The 22,870-nt window shown below is 38.0% G+C and overlaps 1 pseudogene; it reads left to right on the top strand.

Moving 5' to 3' along the window:
- The first annotated feature begins 329 nt into the window (after nt 1-329).
- On the top strand, nt 330-7,807 carry LOC124126863 (annotated as a pseudogene).
- Nucleotides 7,808-22,870: the final 15,063 nt, after the last annotated feature.

Here is a 22,870-nt window from a genome sequence, read left to right as displayed (position 1 = left end):
TGTCTCTCGACCTTCTACCACAAGATCTATAGAATGTCAAACTGACTTGACATGGGCACACTCTGAACACCCTGTGCCTGTGGTTACAACGTCAGAGAGTCAGACCAATGATTCTGAAAGTCAATCATGTGGCATCTCTTCAGCATCTCAGGTTGTGACTCAGGTTATGGCCCCAACTAAACCAACTCCTGAGAAAAACGGCAAGTATAAAACCATCAACTGACATACCCAAGAAAGAAAAGAAGAAACATAACAAGAAAATTACAACTAAGATCCCTACTCTTACTGAAACATCTGTCGATGTTCAGAACTTCTTTGATCCTCTCGAGATGGATGTTACTCCATCTTCCATGAGTGGTGACCCTTCTTCCCGTTCACGTGAGCGATCTCCTATAGAACCGCCATGACCAACTCAAATATATTTCAATGGAATTGCAGAGGACTTAGGCACAATTTTAACGAATTGCAATTGTTAACAACAGATTTAAGTCCATCAGCAATTTCTTTACAAGAGACGTACCTAAAAAATACAGATAAATTTGATTTAAGGCAGTATAGTTCGTATCATTCCTTCTCTCCTCCGGGAGATAAAGCTACTGGAGGTGCTTCTATTTTGGTGCGGCGGGGCGTTGTTCACAGTCCTGTTCCGCTTGACTCGACTCTTCAAGCAGTTGCAGTTAGACTTACACTGCATATTGCCTTCACACTTTGCTCCTTATACATTCCTCCATCTTCAAATCTTCAGCGTAATGATCTACAAAAACTATACGACCAGCTCCCAAAGCCCTGTGTCATCATGGGTGATCTAAATGGGCATAATCCTTTATGGGGAAGTTCCACCATTAATCAAAAGGGAAAAGTGATCGAGGATTTTGTTTCTGATAATGACCTTTGCATCTTTAATGATGACTCAGACACTTACTTACACCCTGCAACTGGTATGTATTCATCATTAGATCTGTCTTTGACGGATTCCGTTTTGTTAAATGAATTCTCATGGTCCGTCCACGATGACCTGTGTGGGAGTGACCATTTCCCCACGGTGCTTAAGCCCATTAATCCCGCTGATGATCCACCTTCACCTCGATGGAATTTTGTGAAGGCTGATTGGCTTTTATTTCAATCTTTATGCAAAGATAAATTAAAACCTACGTCTTTTCAGAATGTTACTGACCCGATTCAGTTGTTTTCAGATCAACTGAATGAAATTGCTGATGAATCAATTCCTAAGTCCTCTGTCAACCCACGTGTTCGTAAACCGTGGTTTGATGCTAATTGCAAATTCTACAGTAAACCATCTAAAGGATGGCGATACTTTGCGAACGAATAAATCTGATATTGCCAATAGACTTGGGAAAACGTTATCTCAACATTCGTCTTCATCAAATTACGTTCCTGAATTTCAAAAATATCAGCTCCAACAGGAAAAGAAAAAAGTAAATTTTACATCTGATAATGGTGAAGATTACAATGAGGTATTTTCACTACATGAGCTATATACTGCCTTAGGGCAAGCTCATGATACAGCAGCAGGCGCTGATAATATTCATTATCAGCTACTGAAACACTTGCCCGAATCATGCCTTGAAACTTTGTTGACTATATTTGATGATATTTGGACATCTGGGACGTTTCCACCTTCATGGCATAATGCCATTGTTATACCAATACCCAAACCTGGGCGGGATCATTCTGACCTATCTCACTAACTAGCTGTGTTTGTAAATGCATGGTAAATAATCGATTAGTGTGGTACTTGGAAACAAATAATCTTCTTACCAATATACAATGTGGTTTCCGGAAGAACAGAAGTACTATCGATCATTTAGTGCGTTTAGAATCGTTCATTAAAAATTCCATTGTAAATAGACAACATGCTGTATCGATCTTTTTCGATTTAGAAAAAGCTTACGATACAACATGGAAACATGGTATTTTAAAAGATCTTCATGATTTTGGATTAAGAGGCCGTCTGCCTCATTTTATATCCCAGTTTTTAACAGACAGGCAATTTCAAGTCCTAGTGGGTACAACCCTGTCTGATCATTATAATCAGGATCAGGGTGTCCCACAAGGCAGTATTTTGTCTGTCACTTTATTCAGTATAAAAATTAACAGCTTGTCAAAAGTTTTAAATGATTCAGTTGATGGATCACTTTTTGTGGATGATTTTAATCTATCTTGCCGGGGTAAAAATATGCACACAATTGAAAGGCAATTACAATTATGTCTTAATAAAATTAACAAGTGGTGTCTAGAAAACGGGTTTAAATTTTCCAAATCAAAAACTAATTGCAAACATTTCTGCCGAAAATATAAACCGCATAAGGACCCTGAACTATTTCTGAATGGCACCCCTATCAAAGTTGTTAAGGAAGCCAAGTTCTTGGGTCTTATTTTTGATAATCACTTAACTTTCCTCCCACATATTAAATACCTTAAAGCTAAATGCCTGAAGGCACTTGATCTACTGAAAGTTGTTTCTAGTTCCAAGTAGGGAGGGGATCAGACTACCCTCCTACACTTATACGGGTCACTGATCCGTTCCAAACTTGATTATGGCTCCATCGTCTATGGTGGAGCCTGTAAAAGTAACTTAAAAAACTTGATTCTATCCATCTCCAAGGACTGAGGCTTTGCCTTGGAGCCTTTCGCACTTCTCCTATTCCAAGTCTGTCTGTTGAGGCGGATGAGCCTTCTCTTAAACAACGCCGTCTGAAACTATCTTTACAATACATCACTAAATTATATTCCAATCAGTCAAATCCAGCCTTTAAATGTGTATTTAATCCTCTGTACGAAGATATTTACAATAAGAAAACATCTCTTGTTCCACCACTAGGAATAAGAATTAAATCAGTCGTTTCTGCTGCGAACATTAACTTTCAGGATATTGCTCTGACAAAACTTTTTTCATCGCCTCCTTGGCAGATGGCAAGACCAACTGTAGACCTCACATTAACTAAACTTAAGAAATCTGATACAAATCCACTTATTTATAAACAAGAATACAATCAATTAAGAAACACTTATATGACATATAAATCTATATTTACAGATGGATCCAAGGATGGTGGCGCAGTTGCTAGTGCCACCATCATTGGATCCAGAACAGTATCTTCACGTTTACCCGATAATAGTTCCATATTCACAGCAGAAGCGCACGCAATTTTAACAGCACTAAAATATATCAAGAAGAAATCAAAATATAAAGACTTCATTATTTTTTCAGATTCACTTTCGTGCCTTCAGGCTATTAAAAATATGTCATGTAAACATCCATTTTTAATTGAAATTCTTGAGTTATTTAATGATCTTGTGACTGGCCGATATGACATCGTTTTTTGTTGGTTACCAAGCCATGTTGGGATTGTTGGTAACACACTGGCTGATGCTGCCGCAAAAGCAGCACTCAACAAATCTGTGACACCACTTCTTTTACCATACAGTGATTATAAACCTGTCATTAGATCTTACATCAGAGATCTAATGCAGAAGAAGTGGGACACCCAAGTGGGTATAAATAAATTACATGCAATAAAAGCAAATATCGGTTCTACCTACTTGGGTTGTCAGTCCAGATTTGAAGAGGTCATTTTAAGACGATGTCGTATTGGCCATTCATGTTATACTCATGAATATATTTTAAAGGGTGAGGATCCTCCATTCAGCGTCCCTTGTGATGAAAGAATCACGGTCAAGCATGTCCTGCTTGACTGCATTGATTTTTCCATCACAAGGGATAAATATTTCAAGGTATCATGTATCAAGGATCTTTTTTATCAGGTAAGTAGACATTTAATTATTGGTTTTTTAAAGGAAATCAAATTACTGCATAAATTTTGATTGTTATAGTTTCTAATTAAATAAATAACTTTTATAATTGGTAGAATTATTCAGTAACCGAGATTGTTAGTGGCTATATCCTCGAAGGGGGTTAAAGTAGTGTAAAATTATTGTCCCCCTGAGAGGGTATGTAAGACCACGTCTTTCAAAGTACGTTTATTTCTGCTCGTTTTTAGACGTAGTATATATGTTCATTTATTCTGGCTAGATTTGTCATTAATCACCAACAGCGGAAGGGATGATGTAAATCCGGCTGGGGTCCATGCAGGTAGCAAAAGTACTGTAAGTCCCCATGGACCCTAGCATGGTAATCTACCTTCAGCTGCTGGCGATCTATAGCCCTTTTTATATTGTACCGTTATCTATAGTGTTATCTTTTATAGTTGTATGCTAGTTTTAAATATTAATCTGTGATATTCTAGTAATTTTACTGTCCATCGTTGACAGCTTTTTATGTTGTATACATTTATGTATTATTAATGTACTTCTCGTCACAATATGGCTGAAATACTGCCGATGTGACGTTAAATCTTAACTCACTCTCTCACATTTGATTCGTGAGAAGTCAATTAACCAAGTGACACTGAGTTACGTTTGAGACGAGCTTGCTTATTGTACATGTAATCCCATAATTGCATAATTGAAGGGAAGTAACTCTTCCAGTAAGAAGCTGGTTTCAGTTAAACGGAAATTCGATTATACAAAACTAAATTATCTCCCCTGTTTAGTAAAATGCATTGTATCTTTCATTCCCCTATAAACCCATAAATTATTGGAGAGAAACACTATTTTAAGCTGGTATTGCATGACACTGTTAATTGTGAATAAAAAGAATTACATTTATGTCAGGATAAGCTGTACATTTTCAAAATTATATGGAATTTTAACTTTGTTTCATTGAAACTGGCAAATAACTGAAATAAGCAAGTTTAGCCACCTTGAAACATTAAACAGTAAGAATGTTTGATGTCCTGTGAGTATTTTAAAGTCTTAACTAAATAAATCAATAGAGTTAAGTGTAATTTCCTTCCATGTTGTGGTTTCAAAAAGCTTTTTTCTACTTGAGGGTCCATTTCAATTTCTCGGCTTTAATAGGCGGTATGGTTCACTGGTCAGTGTTTGAGATTGCTGTTAACAATGCACCCCTTTACTTCCTATTTTCTGGTAAAGCTCATTATCCAGCCTTACATATATGATGACTTTAAAGCTGCTTAATGTGTCCCTTGCTTATTGTTGGCCTGAATTCCATGCTCTCTGTCCAATTTTGAGATTTTTTTCTGATTCCTTTCCATGTGTACTTATGTCACCAGCCTATATCATGGATGATTATACTTTTGATTTTTGGAGTATATGAAAGCACAAACATTTGTGATAGCCCCTCCATAGATGATTTACCAAATGCTGACAGCCATTTGAGTGTTTAATTATATAAACAATGGATGGTGTAAGTTCGAGCAATCTCAAACAATATCAATCGCATCATGTCATGAGTGTCAAAACCATATTCCATGAATGTAGCAGACTCTGCTATGTTCTGATGATGTCAGCAAAGGAAGGCAAACAACAGACCACTACTCAATTTTAAATATGTATTGTAACTGGTTTTGAGGTTTGAAGATTTGTTCAATTTTTTTAGTCGAAAACATATTTTAGGGTGATATGATCTATGCAGCCTCAATCATTTATAGAATTGACCCCTGACCACCATCTTTTATGAAATATAAATGAACTTCCATGGTCAGTGCATGGAGGTAAAAACTTCTTTATTAATACAGAAATAACTTTTGTAAAACATTGATGAAGTGTACATCATTAAACTCTCACAACTCTTTCTGTGCATCAAAACTATGTATTCTGGTGCCATATAGACATGCTGGATAGGAACAAGTAGTGAAGTTTAATCCAATTTCCATTTTTTTTCTGAGAAGCTACAAATATATACAATATATAAATCACAGATTTGACAAGTGCAAATATATTCTGATTTGTCTACAGGTTCTACTACACCAAATCAGTACCAGTTTGGAGAGTGCGGTTTTCGTAGGGAGCCTTCAGTGCAGATCGAGAGATATCTGCAGGCTGTGATTGGAGGATATTCTGTAAGATTTTTATGTCTTTCAAATGTACATCCATCCAGTTATTAAAACTGACCATGTTTTTCTATATTTAGTACTGTCTTTTTCAACATGATGACTTATGCTGAATGTGACCACAGCTATTTTCAAGTAGGTGACATTTGGTGCGAAACTGGGGGTGGTGTGTTTAGCTTCCGGTACTCGGAAAAGGAGCTGGCTAAGCTAGTCATTTTTATTTTTTTTATTGCTGCTCTAAGGCCAAACTGTGCACACACGTACAGGTAATAGCTGTTGAATGCTTAGTTATTTTAAAAAAAATCATAACGTTACTATAGAAGTCTATGGGAAAACATTTGGTTGTGTGTAACCTAGTATCATAACAGTAGTCACAACAGGTTATCATTGTGAAATAAGATGAATCTACTTTTAGAAACAATAACAATTTGAAATGATTATCTAACTAATAAATATTATATTCAAATTATTTTCTCGTTATACAGGTGACCAATAAGCGCTAAGGGAACTTCATCTTCCAGTCGGTGGGGATCAGCTCACCAGGGTAAGGCTTGAGGGTGCCAAGAGTCTCAGAGCACTTTTTCCTACACCTGCCAAAAGATTTGATGATCTTGGACCATTTGTTATTGAATGGTGGCACAACAAGCAGGACTTTTTGGAGGTATTTCATCTTTTCTTGACTGGACTCGACCTTGCAACATCATTTGTTCACATTATACCAATCAAATTATCAATATTGTCACAATTTCATGTCATGTGCCTTTGTATTTCATTTATACATATTTATGAAAACGAAAATATTTATATAGCCAACAGAAACATTTTATGAGGGCAAAGAAAAAATATAGTTCCTTATGATATACTAGTAACAACTTGTATTTCACTGTTTTCACATCAATGTCAGGATTCTAATACGGAAAGTCAAGTGTTAAAACTTTTGACTGCTCGTGAGTTATGTAACAGTGCCATCACACTATGTGTATATAATACACTGACACTGTATATTTGTTTTCACAGAAGGCATACAAGGCTTTGTTCAGCCCAAGGTCAATTAGACAGCCAGGGACCCTATACTTCTACAAAGCCAAGTTTAACATGACAGATGTTAATGGAAGAGGAATTTTCAGTCTCATCATGACCTACTTGTTCATGTTGGAAAAGCTGTTATTGTGGAACAGGCACGTGAATACTTTGGTATCACTGATGACAACAACACAGCTTTGGAAGAGAAAACCAAAGCGTCAGAGGCAGTTTTAAGAGCTTTCCTTGTCTACTATGGATACCTTGATTTAACGTTCAAGGATTCTTGTGAAAGAATGTATTTGATTTTTCATGTAAATGCTGATGGTACAGTGCTGGAAGAAAAGTCTCAGTTTGAACCTGGTGAAGTCTACAGTTATTGCCAGCAACTATCCCACTGGGCTTTAATGGAGCTTGATGACACAGCCAAAGAGGGAGACAGTGATAGACTTATCCATAATGCCAAGATGAATATTCCATTCTTGTTTGCCCATTCTTCACAGAGTAAATATTTTGTGGAGAATATTGACTTTCTCATTAAAGTCTGCTACTTGCTCTCTCCAATGATGAAAGAACTTGTCCTTAAGACAGCTTTCATTAACACCAAGGGAGGAATTTCAAATTGTGTTGAGGCTGACCTAGTGCAGGAACACAGCATAAAGAATCAGAAGGCGCTCATCAAACAACTTGGTGCCAACAAGACAAAAAACGTCATAACAGCAACAGGTGCAGCAAGTGCAATATTCAAAGTTTGTGACAACCTGAGGATATCTCTTGGAGTCAAACGAGTCAACCAGACATTCCAAAAGGATTTGTATTTCTCAGATAGAGTCAATTCAAAAATCACTTAATGAATTGAGGCCATTTCATCATTGTGCAGGAAGAAAGTGTCATGGGTTTAAGGGCATTGTATCATCCCCTTTCAGAAAGTTCACAAAATCTAGTCTTTGCATCAGAGTCCAAGATATTGTGTTCAGATTGATGAAAGGTGATCATATTGACATGGATGACAGATGTAATCAGTCTGATGATACCAGTGATTCGGGTGCTGCTGCAATGATGATGAACTTCCACCTGTGTAGTTGTGGCAGAGTGATATTTTGTATATACAACTTATGTTATAATTCTATTTTAGCCATAGTTTTATTAAAGGCGACTATGCTTGTCGTAAAAGGCGACTAACGGGATCGGGTGGTCAGGCTCGCTGACTTGTCTGATCCATGTCATCGATCCCAATTGCGTGGATCAATGCTCATGATGTCAATCACTGGATTGTATGGTCCAGACTCGATTACTTTACAGACCGTCGTCATATAGCTGGAATATTGCTGAGTGCGACGTTAAACAACAAACAAACAAAACATTCAGAATTTAATTCATGGAGCCAATGGACGTGTTAATTTCATGGATTTGAAGGTTAGTTGTAGTATATTTCTTCTGTGATGCTTTATATGTATTTGTGTATTTCTAAATCTTAAGGCACTCGTGAAGAGCAACCTCCTCGTGGTGAGTGCTGGGTAACGCTAATCGCTCTTCCCCCGTGTGGAACCGGGGTAGAATATTTCCACAGCCTCCCATTGCTGGTCATAAGAGGCGACTAAAATGGGCAACCTGTTTGCCGTGGGTTGCTTCCCTGTGTCGGCGGAGGACGGGAGTCTGGTAGTTGAGGGCACTGGTTCCTAGAACTGTGTTCCTTTGCCCAACACACTACTTCGACCCTTACTTCGCCTAGACGGGTGGTAAGATGGGCCCGGTCTTATCAATCGGCTGGTCATGCCAGGCCCTGTGCGTAACATTGTATATACACACCTGTGTTGTATTTAATGTATATATTGGTCTTGGCCATTCATAACTTGTATGAATTAACAATTTTGGATTGAATACATTGCCTAGAGTCTTACGCCAGAAGGCGGTGGCTCATGGGCCAATCTGGCATCAATGACCTCCGGGTTCTATTTGTCATCAGATAACTGTCTTGGGCGGAACCAGTCTGACTTTTAACCCTGTTTGACTAAAATAGCTACCTGTGTCCTTTTTGCTGGAGTATAGCACCCCTGTAGCCCTGGTGTTTGTAGTCGGTTTCCACTACATCACTATCCTTGTTGTCACTCCATGGCGGGTGGGGAGCAGGGGCGTGGAACATCTTTCTTTCATCATGGCTATCCCCCTTCACTCTGGTTCTAGATCTAAAACTAAAAGGAGGCATGTAGACACAGATATTGCAATATCTTCTGATGAAGATACTGTACCAAATATCGATTCTTGGCCACGATTTCTTGTTGTAGAAGGAGTTGATGGTCAGCCCCTAAAACTCAACCCCTTTGTAATTTCCAAATCAATTGAAGGCATCTGTGGAAATGTTTCAAATGTTACTCGTCTCCGGTCCGGTTCTTTGCTTGTGGAATGTGCTCGGAGACAGCAATCTCTAAATCTGCTCCAGGCACATCATTTCGCAAATACTGAGATTGTTGTCTCAGTGCACAAGACTCTGAATTCATGTCGTGGCATTGTACGGGACCGTGCGAAATGTCTTTCTGATATGTCTGAGGAGGAGATCGCAACAGAGCTGAAGAATCAAGGCGTGACCTCTGTGAAAAGATTCTCAAGGAAAGATGGTGAGAATTTCATAAAAACAAATACTTATCTCTTCACGTTTGCTCTCACGAAGATTCAAACATCTATTAAAGCAGGGTATTTTAACATCGGAGTGGATGTAGATATACCAAATCCACTCAGTTGTTTCAAATGTCAACAGTTTGGACATGGTGCGAAATCTTGCCGTAACTCGCCTGTTTGCTCCCGCTGCAGTAAGTCCAATGATAGCACAGACTGCACAGATACCATCAAATGTGCAAACTGCAGCGGCGATCACATGTCTTCCTTTAAATCTTGCCCCTGTTTTGTGAGACAAACAAAAATTCTAAAAATAAAACACACTAACGACATTTCATTCACAGCTGCTAAGAATTTATTAAACCAAGAGTCGCCCAATTCCTCTAGCATGTTGACCTACTCTGCTGCGGTCTCCTCGTCTCCACTCAAAGTTGATGCTGCATGCCAAACAGCTATTAACTGGGTCTCAGACGAGCAGACCCTTTTGTTTCCAGTTAATACTGCCAAGACAAACGTTTCATCTTCAACAGCTTCACAAACTGTACTTTCTACAGAACCTCTTCCAGAATCTGCTCCTGCACCTGAACCTATCCCTGAAATGAAAAATGTGTCTATGTCCAAAGAAGAAAGAAAACGACAAAAGAAAAAAGATTCTAAGGCCCTGAAAAACATTGTGGTGCCTTTACCATTGACAGTCCCACTGGAGGTTCATAACCCCTTTGAACCTCTAGATATGGAAATCACCCCATCTCCGCCAATTCAACGGAGAGGGTCTTCCTCCCGTTCACGATCTCCAGTCGAACCACCATGAGTTGCTCGGCTAACCTAATACAATGGAATTGTCGAGGACTTCGGAATAATTTTAATGACTTTCAGCTACTCATTCAAGATTTAAAACCATCAGCATTATGTTTACAGGAAACTTTCCTGAAAGCAACAGATAAATTTGATTTACGAATGTACGACTCCTACCATTGCTTTTCCCCTCCAGGGGATAAAGCAACTGGAGGGTCTTCTGTTATGGTGAGGCAGGGCGTCATTCACAGTCCTGTTCCTCTCAATACCCCTCTTCAGGCTGTTGCGGTACTGTAACATTAAATATTGTTTTTACATTATGTTCATTGTATGTACCACCGTCGTACTCTCTTCAACAGTCTGATATTCAAGCACTTTATGACCAACTCCCTAAGCCTTGTGTTATCATGGGAGATTTGAATGGCCATAACCCTCTTTGGGGTAGTAATGACACAAATAATAAAGGAAAGATACTTGAGGATTTTCTCTTGAATAATGATTTGTGTATTTTCAATGATGGTACTCACACGTATCTACATCCTGCAACTGGCACTTACTCTTGTTTAGACCTGTCCGTTGTAGACTCTAATTTACTTGATGAATTTGAATGGTCAGTCCACAATGACCTATGTGGAAGCGACCATTTTCCTACCATTTTACAATCTGTGACACACCATCTGATGTTTCTTCGTCATCACGGTGGAATTTTACTAAGGCAAACTGGGCTTTATATGCAACCCTTTGCTCTAATCATCTAAAACCTGATGGTTTTATTGATGTTTCTGATCCCATAAAACTTTTTTCCGATACACTAAATCAAATAGCTGATGAATGTATTCCGAAGTCCTCTTCAAATCCTCACATACGTAAACCATGGTTCAGCAATGATTGCAAACTAGCTAGGAAGGCAAGGAAAAAAGCTGAACAATATTTCCGTCGCCATCCTATGGTCCACAATTTAAATAAATTTAAAATATTAAACGCTAAAGCACGGCGTACTTTTAAACAAAACAAGCGTCAGTCTTGGCAAACTTATGTCTCCAAGATAAATTCACGTACGCCGATATCTAAGGTATGGAACATGATTAAGAAAATTAAAGGTAAGGGTTCTAAATCTAGTGTTCACCACCTTAAAAGTGGGAATGACTTATTAACAAATACTTCTGATATTGCTAATAAACTTGGTGAAACTCTGGCTCAACATTCTTCCTCCTCGAACTATGCCCCTAAATTCCAAAAATATCAAAAGCAGCAAGAAAAGAAACCAATAAATTTTAATTCAGACAATGGGGAGGATTACAATGAAATATTTTCCATTCATGAGCTCAATACTGCCCTTGGGCAAGCTCATGACACTGCTACGGGGTCTGATAATATACATTATCAACTCTTAAAACATTTACCGCAACCCTGTTTAGAAACCCTTTTGATGATTTTTGATAAAATCTGGACATCAGGAGAATTTCCTTCTTCATGGCGTGATGCTATAATTGTTCCCATACCCAAACCTGGACGTGATCATACTGATCCTTCAAATTATAGACCCATTTCATTAACAAGCTGCGTTTGCAAAACCATGGAACGCATGGTCAATAATAGATTAACATGGTACTTGGAATCAAATGACTTAATTACCAACATTCAATGTGGTTTCCGTAAAAACCGCAGTACCATTGACCATTTAGTTCGACTGGAGTCATTCGTTAAGAATGCCATTGTAAATAAGTAAAATGCAGTGTCTATCTTTTTCGATCTAGAAAAAGCATATGACACTACATGGAAGCACGGTATTTTAAAAGACTTACATGTCTTTGGATTGCGAAGCCGTTTGCCTCAATTTATATCCAAGTTTTTATCTGACAGACAATTTCAAGTCCGCGTGGGTTCTACCCTGTCTGATCATTATAATCAGGATCAGGGTGTCCCACAAGGCAGTATCTTGTCTGTCACATTGTTTAGTATTAAGATTAACAGTTTATCAAACGTTTTAAATGATTCTATTGATGGTTCGCTTTTTGTGGATGATTTTAATATTTCCTGTCGTGGCAAAAACATGCATACTATTGAAAGGCTATTACAGCTATGTTTAAATAAAATCCAAAAATGGTGTCTAGAAAATGGCTTTAAATTTTCCAAATCTAAAACTAACTGTATTCATTTTTGCAGAAAATATAAACCTCACAAAGACCCGGAACTAATATTAGATAACAACCCCATTAAAGTTGTAAAAGAAGCGAATTTTTTGGGTATAATTTTCGATCATCATTTAACCTTTTTACCACATATCAAATACTTAAAGAATAAATGTCTGAAAGCCCTAGATTTGTTAAAAGTTGTCTCTAATTCCAAGTGGGGAGGGGATCAGAAAACCCTCCTCCAACTATACAGAGCTCTTGTACGCTCAAAACTTGATTACGGCTCCCTCATCTATGGTGGGGCTTGTAAGAGCAATTTAAAAGTATTAGACACCATTCATCACCAAGGCCTGAGACTTTGTCTTGGAGCTTTCCGTACTTCACCTCTTCACAGTTTGTATGTGGAGGCTGATGAGCCATCCCTTCAACACCAACGCATTAAATTATCTTTACATTATATATCTAAATTACGTTCTACTGAATACAATCCAGCATATGACTGTGTTTTTAATCCTCTGTACATAAATTTATACAATAAAAAGCCATCTCTTATTCCACCCCTTGGAATAAGGATACAATCTGTTGTTTCTGCTGCCCAAATCAATCTTGAAACCATAGCCCCCACTCGGCTGTTCACTTCTCCACCATGGCAGTTAGTGAAGCCCGAGGTAGACCTAACATTAAGTAAATTAAAGAAATCCGACACAAATCAATTAATTTATCAACAGCAATATAATGAATTACGAAGCACGTATGATACTCATAAATCTATATTTACAGATGGATCCAAGGATGGTGATGCTGTTGCCAGCGCCACCGTCATTGGATCCAGAACTATCTCAACCAGATTACCAGATAACTGTTCTATCTTCACAGCAGAAGCACATGCTATTTTAACGGCTCTAAAATACATCAACAGCCAAACTAAACATAAACAGTTCATTATTTTTTCAGACTCTCTTTCTTGCATTCAAGCTATTAAAAACATGTCTTCCACGCATCCACTTTTAATAGAAATTGTTGAATTGTTTAATGAGCTTGCTACCGGCCAATGCGACATCATTTTCTGTTGGTTACCAAGCCATGTTGGAATCACTGGTAATACAATGGCCGATGCTGCAGCTAAAGCAGCACTCAACAAATCTGTGACACCACTTCTGCTTCCATACAGCGATTATAAACCTGTAATAAGAAACTACATCAGAGATATAATGCAGCAGAAGTGGGACACCCAAGTAGGTATTAATAAATTACATGCTATAAAACCAACCATCGGTTACACCTACTTGGGTTGTCAGTCCAGATTTGAAGAGGTCATTGTACGACGATGTCGCATTGGCCACAGCAGGTATACGAATGAATATTTACTTAAAGGTGAGGATCCTCCATTTTGTATCCCTTGTGATGAAAGAATCACAGTAAAGCATGTCCTGCTTGACTGTGTTGATTTTTCCATCACAAGGGATAATTTTTTTCAAATCATCATCGCTTAAGGATCTTTTTACCAATATTAGTCCTCATTTAATTATTGCATTTTTAAAAGAAATTGAACTGATAAATAAATTTTGATGTACATAATTGTTTCTTAATTTGATAGTGTCTAATTGTGAACTGAGATTGTTACTGGCTGTGCCCTTGACGGGGGTTAAAGTACTGTAAAATTATTGTCCCCCTGAGAGGGCATAGTAAGTCCATATCATTCGAAGTCTGTTATTCCTATCATAGTTTTAATAGTAGAATATATGTTCTTTTAAATACAGCTAAATTCCCTAATCGTCGCCAACAACTGAAGGGATGATGTAAATCCTGCTGGGGTCCATGCAGGTAGCAAAAGTACTGTGAGTCCCCATGGTCCCCAGTATGGTGATCTACCTTCAGTTGCTGGCGATCTATAGCCCATTTTATAATGTATTGTCCTGTCTAGTGATGTATTTTTATGGTTCCCTGCTAGTTTTAAATAATAATCTGTGATAAGTCTAGTTATTTTACTGTCCCTTGTCGACAGGTTTTTATGGTTTACATGTATTTATTATATATAACTTTTGAAAGTCACGATATGGCTGAAATATTGCCGATGTGACTTAAAATCTTAACTCACTCACTCACTCTAAATCTTAAAGTTAGAAATAGGTTGTGCTAGGTTTATTGCTAGTCAGGTTGTGTATTGAATTCACAGTTCAGTGTACTCTGGTTATGATTATTTTATATGATAAAGTATTATCATAATTATAAAGAAGTTTCTTTAATTCATAAATAGCTATTCTAGGCTATTATCATCTTAACCTGAACATTACCTAAGTAAAACTAAACCCTAAATAAACTCATAGTAATTCTCATACCTCATGCAGTAATTCTCATACCTCATGCCGCCCCCGAAACGATCTTCTTCCATGACACAATGATTAACGTAACGTTCACCTCGTCGTCGGTACACGCGAATCCGTCCATGGGGATTGCATAAAAGTCAACTTTTGCATGAAATGCATGCTTTTCTGTAGCAGTTGCATTTTTGTGACTTGATTCCATATATGTACTACAATATTGAAAACCAAACTTTACTTGTTTGAAAAATACACTAAAATATTGGTGTCACAGGAACTTTTGTTGTTGAGTATATATTACTGTATCTTTGTGCAGGTTACTTACTACATGAGTAACATAGGTTTCTCGCTATTTCTCGCTATTTTAAGTTATATAATTGAATGTCCCTTAGATTTAAGGCCATTATGTATATTATAACAATGTCATTGTTCTATGTCTTTTGTGCAGTATGTCTTATTATTTATACATTGTTTCACAGCATATTTATTCGCCTCTCTCTTCTGAGAAAATAAACATCCATCAGCTCACACCCTGTAGCCGTTTGTTGTGTTTACTACCCTGACAACAAGGTGCTACAACATAGTTATTCTCAAAATATTATACTGTGTATTTAGTGTGACAAAAATGTTATCAGTGGTAGAAACAAACATGTTTAGTCAACTAGTCCTTATAATGATAACGATATAGCAAAACCCTTAAAAATGGAAATTTTCTAACCGTCCTAATGATATACCTCAGTGATGATACCTTAAGTATTGGGCAGTTTGGCAAGTACTACAGGACTAGTGCCAATTTCTAACGCTGGTTATACTAATCCTGGATGATAGTTATGAGTGACTTTCACCTGTGTATTTAGTGTGACAAAAATGTTATACTGAAGGCTGATGATAGTTATGTGTGACTTTCACCTGTGTATTTAGTGTGACAAAAATGTTACACTGATGGCTGATGATAGTTATGAGTGACTTTCACCTGTGTATTTAGTGTGACAAAAATGTTATACTGATGGCTGATGATAGTTATGTGTGACTTTCACCTGTGTATTTAGTGTGACAAAAATGTTATACTGATGGCTGATGATAGTTATGTATGACTTTCACCTATGTAGATAGAGGAAAAGTTTGAAAACGTTTGCCAAAACTAGGTGTCAAAGGTATATTTAAGAACGTGTTAACAGTGTTGCAGACTTCAATTAAATTTCCCCCAGACCACAGGACTGACAACTTGAAAATCTTACCAGTCCTTGTCAAAAGTTGTCAGTCTAAAACAGAGGATGAATTTCACTTTTTGCTTGTATGTAGTAGGTTGTTTTCTATTAAAAAAAAGTACACCCATTTGAAGCATTGGAAATATCTTCATAAATTTATCCCATTAATGGCTTCTAAAAATAATGATCTAATGTATAACTTAGCCTGTAAAAAATGCAATTGCACGAGACAAGTCACTTGAAATGTATAAAGAATTAATTATAAGTCATAAATATGTTTGTATATAACAATGAAAGACATGTAACAAAACCTATGGCCTAACAGCAGTGAACAACCAATAGAAGAAGTGAATACTATTTTATTCATCTGAGCCTTAATGGAAAGGCTTTCTTGGAACTAGAGGATAACTGCAAATATCAACATCACATTTTATAACATAAAGTTGTCATCTTGAAGATTATGTCAATATTTCACAGAAATAATTGGAAAAATTTTAAGCTGTGATTTCAGTGTACAAATTGTACATATCTCTTGGTAGTGAGGAATTATTAATGCTAAAATGTACTCTTATATTTAGGAGACATACTATGTTTTCAATGTAGAGCTAGGTTACCTGTAAATTATGGCGCTAAATTGAAGTGGAACCCAATGCGCATCTCGACATTGAAAACACAGTATGTTTATCTCCATTCTACAATGACTAAATAAAACACGAACTTGGTGTTAGCAAATATTAAAGCACAATGAGTTAAGCAGCGTGAGTTAAACGTTAAAAGATGGTACTTGTTGTTACCCTGTCTGGCGCTCGGCATTAAGGGGCTAAAACAAGGACTGGTCGGCTCGGAGTCAGTATACTGTGTCTGAGTGGGGTATTCATGTTAAACTGCGGCATGGTATCTCAGTGAGCTATCACTATAAATCGGCATCAGTCCGGACGAGTACAACGCTATCTTCCAACACTGGACCCACATTGATCCAATATCTTTGTGTTTGCTTGATTCTTTTTCAGTGAGTGAGTGAGTTAATATTTAAAGTCACATCGGCAGTATTTCAGCCATATCGTGACTTGAACAAGTTAGGCATTGATATTATATATTAAAAGCTGTCATCGAAGGACAGTACAACAACCAGCAATATATCACAGATTATAATTTTAAAACTAGTTTTAGAGCAATAAAATAATCAGATACAATTCAAACAATACAATATAAAAACGGGCTGTAGATCGCCAGCAACCAAAGTTAGGCCACCATACTAGGGACCATGGGGACTTACGATACTTCTGCTACCTACATGGTACCCCAGCAGGATTTACACCATCCCTCTGGGCACTGGCGATTATCAGACAGATTAGCCAAAGAGTTAAAATCAACAAAAATACTACGATTAAAATCACAGAGAAAGGAAATGATACCTTGAATGATACTGGACTTACGTACCTTCCCAGGGGGACAATTATTTTACGATACTTCAACCCCCTGTGAAGATACAGCCACCAACAATCTCAGTTATGATTTCATTTCCACCAAATTAAAATTTATTTACCTTATACTACACATATTATAATCAAAATTTATCTATTAATTCTATTTCTTTTAAAAAACCGATGATTAAATGAGCACTTATTTGATTAAAAAGATCCTTTATGGATGTAATTTTGAAATATTTATCCCTTGTGATGGAAAAATCAATGCAGTCAAGCAGGACATGCTTGACCGTGATTCTTTCATCACAAGGGATGCAAAATGGAGGATCCTCACCTTTCAATAAATATTCGTGGGTATATCGTGAGTGGCCAATACGACATCGTCGTATAATGACCTCTTCAAATCTGGACTGACAGCCCAAGTAGGTGTAACCGATAGATGGTTTAATTTCATGTAATTTATTGATACCTACTTGAGTGTCCCACTTCTTCTGCATGAGATCCCTGATGTAACATTTAATAACAGGCTTATAATCACTGTAAGGGATAAGAAGTGGTGTCACAGATTTGTTGAGTGCTGCTTTTGCTGCAGCATCAGCCATTGTGTTGCCTTTTATGCCCACATGACTGGGCAACCAACAAAAGACGATGTCGTATTGGCCAGTGGAAAGATTATTATAAAGTTCTAAAATATCTAAAATAATTGGATGATTAGAAGAGACTTTTTTCAGTGCCTGAAGACAAGACAAAGAATCAGAAAAGATGATAAATTGTTTATATGCAGACTTTCGTTGAATGTATTTTAAGGCTGTAAGAATAGCATTGGCCTCAGCAGTGAAAATAGAGCTAGTGTCTGGTATTCTAGATGAGATATGGTTTAATCCAACGACAGTGGCACATGCCACCTTGCCATCGTCCTTGGATCCATCAGTAAAGATTGAACGGTGGGTGTCATATTTATTTCTTAATTGTACATATTCCTGTTGATAGATAAGTTGATTTGTGTCAGATTTAATAAAACGGGTTAGAGAAACGTCTACTTCTGGCCTCAACACCTGCCAGGGAGGAGTAGACAAGAGACGATATGGTGAGATAATATCTAGATCTATATTTGCAGCAATAATATGTGATTTCATCCGAATTCCAAGTGGTGGAATCAGCTTTGTTTTTTTCTGAAACAGCTCTTCATATAGGGGTTGAAAAACGGAGTCATAAGCAGGATTAGAAGGATTAGAGTGTAATTTAGTGATATATTGAAGAGACAATTTAACACGGCGTTGTTTCAAAGAAGGTTCATCAGCCTCGACATAGAGACTGTCAACAGGAGAAGTTCTAAAAGCACCAAGACACAGTCTGAGTCCTTGGTGGTGGATTGAATCTAGCTTTTTTAAATTACTCTTGCAAGCTCCAGCATACACAATGGAGCCATAGTCTAATTTAGAGCGGATTTATGATCTATAAAAGTGAAGGAGGGTTGTCTGATCCCCTCCCCACTTAGAATTCGAGACGACTTTCAACAAATCAAGGGCCTTCAGGCACTTAGTCTTTAAATATTTAATATGTGGCAAAAACGTCAAATGGTGGTAGAAAGTCAATCCCAGAAATTTGGCCTCTTTTACAACCTTAATTGGAGTACCATCTAAAGAGAGCTCTGGGTTTTTATGGGTTTTATATTTCTGACAGAAATGTATACAATTAGTCTTTGTCTGTGAGAACTTAAATCCATTCTCAAGACACCATTTTTGAATTTTATTAAGACACAACTGCAACTGTCTTTCAAAGGTACGCATATTTTTACCACGACATGAAATATTAAAATCATCCACAAACAATGACCCATCAATTGAGTCATTTAATACTTTAGATAAACTATTTATTTTTATGCTAAACAATGTAATGTATGCTAGACAAAATACTGCCTTGTGGAACCCCCTGATCCTGATTATAATGATCACACAGGGTTGATCCATTTGCCTAAAGAAAAACATGGAATGAAATATGATAATTACGTCATAAAGGTATTTCTAACTAAAATTGTGATGTATTTGATCTGTGGAAAAGATTTATAGTCAGTGAGTTTTAGAAGGTGAACTTTTTGCTCGGCTTCATGAATATACAAAAACCTTATGCTCTACTCATCTGCCTACCCGCCAGTGGCCAGATTTCTCCGGGTACTCGTGAGCCATCAATGTTTACTTGGGTTTCCAGGATCCAAGACATGGCTCGGAGCCTACAACCGCGAGAGCTTCCCCTGCCTCACTGTGGTAGCGAGGCTTCAGAGCGCAGTTGGTTGGTTTGTTTGTTGTTTAACGCCGCACCCAGCAATATTCCAGCTGTACGACGGTGGTCTGTAATCGAGTTTGGACCAGACAATCCAGTGATTAATATCATGAGCATCGATCCACACAATTGGTATCGATGACATGCACCAACCAAGTCAGCGAGTATGACTACCCGATCCCATGAGCAGCCTCTTACGACAAGTATAGTCGCCTCTTACGACAAGCATAGTCGCCTCTTACGGCAAGCATAGTCGCCTTTTACAGCAAACATAGTCGCCTTTTACGGCAGGCATAGTCGCCTTTTACGGCAAGCATAGTCGCCTTTTACGACAAGCATAGTCGCCTTTTACGACAAGCATAGTCGCCTTTTACGGCAACACACGGGTGGTACCCGTGTGGGGAATCGAACCCGGGCATTCGGCGTGACGACCCATCACAAGGCTAACCCTCAAATTTAACAACAGTTCTTTCAATTATTTTCCATTACATGAAAAAAACAAACTCGGTATACTCTCCACTGACACTCGGCTAATAGCCTAGTGGTTAAAGCGTTCGCTCGTCACGCCGAAAACCCGGGTTCGATTCCCGCCATGGGTAGAATGTGTGAAGCCCATTTCTGGTGTCCGCCGCCGTGATATTGCTGGAATATTGCTAAAAGCGGCGTAAAACCATATTCACTCACTCACTCACTCACTTTATACATATTGTTCATAATTCTTTGATATTCTTATTTCATAATCATCATTTTGATTAAAATCCATTAAAATGTTAATGCAACTCATGGTCGACCATCCACTGTATTACATCTCCATTCTGTTATGATGAATACCGCTAAAAATTACCATTTATTATTACAAAATCATTTGCGAAATTTGGAATCCAAGCCATATAACGGAGAGGGGCGTCAACATCGGCTCTATATGGTGTACCCATGTGGTGAATTGGTGTGACGAGTCAACGCTTTAACCTCGCTAGACAAACCCCGCCGCCAATGGCTTTGCCAGTTAGGATTACTTATATAAACAAATGTCAAATCAGGTAAGAAGTGTTGTATATTTCATGCAGGTGTTCACCAGAATAGTCACGTGATGTCATGGTTACGAGTTTAGCCAATCGGGGAACACTTCCGTTGCACGAGTTTTTCCTGCGCGTAATACAGACTATTGATCGAAACATACGACGCTTACTTGATCAAATGAACCGGTGCATGTGAAATTAATTTCAACAAGCTGTTTAGAATTCATTTAAAATCGAGATTACAATGGGCTTAGACCCCTATTTGTCATGTTTATATTATTCACGCGCTACTTTGAACGCCACGTTTAAAACTTTGGTATGTCATGTGCATTATGAAGACTTTTCAGCTTGATTTCCTGCCCTGCCGTATGTTTTCACTCTGGCGAGTTTTAATTATGTAAACGAATAATCGCTGTGGCTGTAACGATTCGCAGATGATTCAAATTGACACTTAGAAAAAACACGAAGAAGGCTGAAGACCCGGGCTCGATTCCCTATATAGACACAATGTGTGAAGCCCATTTCTGGTGTCCCCGACGCGATATTGCTGGAATATTGCTAGAACCATACTCACTCCTCCATGAACGTCAAATACGTGAAAGGTGCAGGCGGCCAAACTGTATATTCCATTGGAGTGAATGAATCATGGTGGTACAATAGGAGTTGTTGATGTTGGAGATGTTGCTAATGTGTGAGCATCAGATTTGTCAAGTTCAGGTGCAGTTGCCACGGGTCGATCAGATTATACAATGGATCTTAATTTGCAAGCACAACATTAGAAGAAATGAGTTGAATTGGTTGATAAATGTGCTCTCTCACAAAATACATGTTTTTGTCGATAAACTTTGACGCTGGTAGAATAGGAGTTATCGTTCTTGTTTGAAGCAGCATGGTGTTCATGCCTCTGCATTAATTCGAGGGGCACCAGTCTCCATTTGGCTTGTGCCAGAATGGCGCGAGTTGGTCACGAAGAATTCAGACATGGAGTGTGTCCGCCGTTAGCGTTAGCGTTAACTGTCACACATCATGTAACACGTGTTTCTGTATATCATATAAAAGCCTGTTATCTGTGATTCTTGTTACACTGACTGTTATAAATGAAAACCACTCTCCATTATAGTCAGGGACCCCATTTAGGAGGTTAACGCAGTGTTGAACAGTATTCCAGTCATTTCACGGCGTGTCAGCCTGAAATGATGCAGGTCGTACACTTTTAGCATTGGTAAAACAGTCAGAGCGTGGTGCTTACAAATTGGGATCTGGGGTTCGAACCCACGCTCAGGGTTTCAGGCACGAGACGTTGCAGCAAATAGTAAACAGGTGACAACATGATATAGCCGAGTTTAAAACTTTATTAAAAACAAATTTACAAATGTCATGAGGGAAAGCACCAAATAATCACACAGCCAATGTTACAATGAGTGAGTGAGTTGGGTTTAACGCACGGGTATGGTGCTGACCAACCTAGACACATAATCGGGGCGAACCGGGATTCGAACCCACAATCATAGGTTTCTGGCGTGCCCAAGGGACGCAACTCTGCACAGCGAATCGCGGCGCCTTAGACGACTGGGCCACCCGTGCCCCCATGTTACAATGAAAGGAGCATGAAAAATATATAGAAATATATACATGTTTTATCAAGGTTTTGTGGCTTTTGGTGCTTTTAGCTGTATATTAAGAATATCAGAAAATCAGACACCGTGACATGTTAACAATCGAACCTAACCCTTCAATCACTTCAACGAGGATGTCACCTCAAGGTAAAACGTTTATACTTATTGAATGTTTGGCTATAGATATGAAATATTTTTCGTCATTAATATCACTGGAATGACAAGATCAAATGTGACCCAGATCAACTTTTCGATTGACTTTTTGAATTGTTTGTACAGTTTAATTATGATTTGATATGATATCCCTGTTTGTACTTTGAAGACTGCTTGTTTAGAAGGTATCAAATGAATACATCCAGAGCAGCATGGCTCAACCACATCTGTATATATCCATTCTCACGAAAGGCCAAAAGAAAGTTTACAAATTAAGATGACAAATGCAGACAGAATTTGAATCATCGCGGCAACCTGTGTGTATCCTCAACTATAAACTTTTGAAA

Source organism: Haliotis rufescens, unplaced genomic scaffold, assembly GCF_023055435.1.
Source record: "Haliotis rufescens isolate VD_foot unplaced genomic scaffold, xgHalRufe1.0.p SCAF_13, whole genome shotgun sequence".
Taxonomy (NCBI): Eukaryota; Metazoa; Mollusca; class Gastropoda; order Lepetellida; family Haliotidae; genus Haliotis; species Haliotis rufescens.
The sequence above is the reverse complement of the archived record's forward strand: the minus strand, read 5'-3'. Positions and strand labels throughout refer to the sequence as shown.